Below are 4,879 nucleotides of genomic sequence, written 5' to 3'. Positions count from 1 at the left end.
CCCGCGCCCCGCACCCCCCTCGGAGCCCCATGGGTTAGAACTCTCATAGTATTACTACTGACATGTTCGTCGCAGCGTCGGCTTCATTCCTTTCTTAATGATAAAATGTCCATAAAATGAAAAACATAGTTTTAATGAACTCTAGAACGCTCCGTTGACGAGCAGCCGGACATCGGCGCTTCCGTAATAAAACTATATTAACGAGGGTACAAAATTGTCAATCATCGGCGCTTGTTCTATACCTTTTTGGGGAAAATGTCTAAGAACCCTCATAAAAAAGTCGTAAAGATACCATCTACAAATATTGCACTCAGAAAACTCCCCCTCCTTTGTCGAAACATCCCCCTCCACCCGCGTGACGTCAGCCCCCGCGCCACCGAGATACCCCCGCCCCGCGTGACGTCATACCCCTCGCCCCGGAGAACCCCCCGCGCCCCGCACCCCCCCCTCAGAGGACCTGAGTTAGAACTCTCATAGTATTACTACTAAAGCGCATGTCGATAGAAATACTATCCCTTAGTTCACGTTTTAAAAAATGTCAGATTTTATAGAACATTACAAAATTACCCTTTTATATTTTATAATCCGTATTTCATTAAAATTTAATCTTTCTGTACCGATTCTAGTTTATTATTAATTAATAATGATTTCAAAATAAAAGGGTATGCATAAAATTTATATCATTCAATCTTGAAAGTAAGTTATATAAATGTGTAAATTACCTTGAAATTACTTAAGAATTTATCCGATGTTTTCTCGATGTCTTTACAACTGAATCCTATAAATTAAATATTATCATTACATTAAGACATTAATTATGTAATAAAATAAATGTGTTATATATTTATACATATACAGGGTGTCTCAACACCTTAATATAATATTTTATTAGTGTGTTTAGATGTAAAAGAGAGTAAAAAATTCTAATATAAATATGTTAAGACTGCAACAGTTTTTGAGTTGTAAGTTATCAAAATTTGCCAATGATATACACGCACTGAACTACACATATACACACGTACCGACTTGTCATTTATTATTAATTTTATTTTCAAAATAAGATTAGCAGAAAAAGTTATCACACTAATTTGAAAAAATCAATAACAGATAACAGATCGATAGACGTCTATGTTTAGTTATAGGCTTAAGCATGCGAGTTCTATGCTATATCATTCAAATTTTAATCGTTTATAATTCAAAAACTATTGTAATCTCAACATTTTTATATTAGAAATTTTTACTCTATTTTACTTCTAGAATACACTACTAAAATATTATACAATGGTTGTGAGATATCTTGTAAATATATGTATATATGTATATTTAAATTTTTTAATATTTTAAAAAGTAAAAAGATGATTTAAAAATCATTTTTAGAGAGTTATTGGTTTTATTGATGAGTTTGATGGTACGAAAATTGTTGGCAAAACACAATACTATCAATTGTTAAATTTATTTTAAACAATAATAGTCGTCATAGAATTCAAATCGTAGTATGAAATATTGAAATTGAGTGGATTAAATTTCACATAAAACCAAATTGAATAAATATATTTCAATAAATATACTTTTTATTCTCATTTAATTTAATATACAATAATAATAATTGAAAATGTTATTTTCTAATCTAATATTACTTTACAATTTATTAATAATTTGGGTTGATCTTAAAAAAATTTGATCTTAAAAAAATAATTCACGCAGTTCAACCTGAATTAATAGAACTATCAAATATTCCGGATCATTTGAATTCATGTGTTCATAAATTATTTTATTATTTTTCTTTTGCGTCTAAATTTTTTCATAATTCTCAATATATTATATATAATTTAATATTATTATATATATAAATTGTTCTAATATTTATGTATGTTTTCTTCTATTACATTTTCTTAAAATAAATACTTTAAATAAAATATTTTTCAGTTATACGAGTATATGTATATTAAAACAAGATTTAATACTTTCTCAAATAGTTTTAAAATTATTGGAACTGGATCAATCACCGATGGTAATTATAAATTAGAGATTCAAATTGCTGAGTTTGAACCAAATGATGGTTTCGAAAAGAGAGATAATATAGAAATAAAAGAATATGTGAAAAATTCAAGTAAATTATATTAAAATCTTTTAATTTCGTAATAGAATATTGTATCATTTTTTGTTAATTTTTATGAATTATGTAATTATTTTACAGATGACATCTTTTATCTTGATGTGGAAAAAGTTTGTGACATTAAATTAATAGGAAACCAAACGTTATCATTGGTACTATTATTACAAGATACAAAATCTATTATAAAAAGATCTTTTCCAAGAGAAGATGGAACTTTCGATTTGCCAACTAACAAGATTATTCGTAAATAATTTAAAAAGTATTTGTCATATTTTCAGTAAGTTTTTTGTTCTTTATTTTTTGTTTATAAATAATTAATTCTTAATTTGGACTTTGTCTAAAAATTATATTATATTACTTAAGTCAATGGTCTTTGCAAAACTATCGAGTCTACTGGCGAGATTTTTGACTGTAACTTGTATAATAACATAGTTTACTTGATGTTCTTTCAATGTCTATAGCTAAACCCTATAAATTGTATAATTGTATATTGTGTAATTTATCGGCAGGCCTATTATACTTCGTTTTCTGACATAATTTAATCAACATTAATTCTCAATTCCGATCATTTCACTTTTGACCTTTTTTGTATAATCCAAGTCCTAAAGATACAGGTCGAATCGCGATTAAAATTGATTAAATCGAAAACAAGAAACACATCCAAAAATAATTTTAGAAAATTTTAGAGAAATATCAGATTTTATAGAACATTACGAATTTTACTCTTTTATATTTTATAATCTGCGTTGCATTAAAATTTAATCTTTCTACTGATTCCAGTATTATTAATTAATAATGATTTAAAAATGAAGTAGTACGCATTAAATTTATATCATTCAATCTTGAAAGTAAGTTATACAAATGTATAAATTACCTTGAAATTACTTAAGAATTTATCCGATACAAAGTTCCTACAAGAAATGTTGGCTTTGATAATTCTTGACACTTGAGCATGGAAACTAAAATCTGACAGCTTAACTCTGTCATCTGCCATAGGTCTTTGCGAGACTATGAACTCATATAATAACATATTTTGGTTCACTTGATGTTTTCTCGATGTCTTTACAACTGAACCCTATAAATTAAATTGTATTATTACATTAATTATGTAATAAAATAAATGTGTTATATATTTATTAGACATATATAATTAACCATAATACTTAAAGCAGCACATATCAATAGAAATACTATCTTTTAATTCATGTTTTTTAAAAATGTCAGATATTTTATAGAACATTACAAAATTACTCTTTTATATTTTATAATCTGTATTCCAATAAAATTTTACCTTTCTATACAGATTCTAGTATATTACTAATTAATAATGATTTAAAAATGAAGGAGTAAACATAAAATTTATATTATTCAATCTTAAAAATAATATAAATATATAAATTACCTTGAAATTACTTCAGGACTCATCCAATATAAGGTTCCTACGAAGAAATTTTCGCTTTAGTAATTCTTGAGACTTCAGCACAGAAACTAAAATCTGACAGCTTAACTTTGCTATCTGCCACAAGTCTTTGCGAGACTAACTTGTATAATAACATATTTTGATTCACTTGATGTTTTCTCGATGTTATTACAACTGAACCCTATAAATTAAATATCACCATTACATTAATCATGTGTGTAAAGTAATAAATATCTATATATATAAGTTTCGTCCGTCTGTCTGTCTGACCGCGAACTACTTCCACATTTATGGACCGATTTTCTCGAAATTAGTACCAAAATGTTGCAAATTTTTCGGGGATTGCTACTAATGTGGTTTTTTTAGTTTCTACCCACCCACGCACACCCACCCACGCATTCACGCATTTATTGACCGATTTTCACGAAATTGGTACCAAAATTTCGCAAATTTTTCGTAGATGACGACGATGTGTTTTTTTTAGTTTTATACCCACGCACCCACCCACGCACGTATATTCACATATTTATTGACAGATTTTTACGAAATTGGTACCACAATTTTGCAAATTTTTCGGGGATCGTTAATTTGTGGTTTTTTAAAGGTTTTTTTAAGTTTACACCCACCCATGCACACCCACCCACGCATTCACGCATTTATTGACCGATTTTCACGGAATTGATACCAAAATTTTGCAAATTTTTCGGGGATGGCTACTATGTTGTTTTTTTTAACTTTTGCCCACCCACTCACCCACCCACGCACCCATCCACGTATTCACATATTCATTGACAGATTTTTATATATGTGGATGAGTAGGGATATAAAACTTAAAAAAAACCACAAAGGTACTTTATATATCTATATATAAAGTACCTTTGTGGTTTTTTTAAGTTTTATATCCCTACTCATCCACCCACGCAGCAATTCATCAATTCATATATTTCTTGACCGATTTTCTCGAAATTGGTGTATTCAACCCACCCACCCATGCACCCATCCATCAACTCATATATTTGTTGACCGATTTTATAGAAATTGGTACCAAAATTTTTAAATTTTTTCGGGAATGGCGACAATGATGGTTTTTTAAAGTTTATAACCCCAAATCACGCACCCATCCACGCGCGCGCGCATTTATGGACTGATTTTCACCAAATTGGTATCAAAATGTTTAAAATTATTATGTTTGCGATAATCGATGAAAAATTTGGATTTTTATAAAATTTTAATTTTAAAAAAATATGTATATTTTTTTGAAGATTTCTACACCATTTTGTTTAGAATGTTCCAAAACATTGAAATATAAAATTTTATTAAATACATGAAATATGTATATTTTT

At 28.2% G+C, this 4,879-nt stretch overlaps 1 long non-coding RNA gene across 1 annotated transcript; it reads right to left on the bottom strand.

The window, feature by feature from the left end:
* Nucleotides 1-747: 747 nt before the first annotated feature.
* On the bottom strand, nt 748-3,628 carry LOC145948559 (uncharacterized). Its single transcript, XR_014427389.1, has 3 exons — nt 3,519-3,628; nt 2,991-3,191; nt 748-778 (listed from the first exon to the last, which is right to left on the bottom strand). It is a non-coding gene; the product is annotated as an uncharacterized LOC145948559 (long non-coding RNA).
* Between the last annotated feature and the right edge of the window lie 1,251 nt (nt 3,629-4,879).

This window comes from Prenolepis imparis, unplaced genomic scaffold (genome assembly GCF_030444845.1).
Source record: "Prenolepis imparis isolate NDT839.2.m4 unplaced genomic scaffold, iyPreImpa1.0 SCAF_459, whole genome shotgun sequence".
In the NCBI taxonomy this organism is placed as follows: domain Eukaryota; kingdom Metazoa; phylum Arthropoda; class Insecta; order Hymenoptera; family Formicidae; genus Prenolepis; species Prenolepis imparis.
Note: the sequence above shows the minus strand (reverse complement) of the source record. Positions and strands in the feature narration are given on the sequence as shown.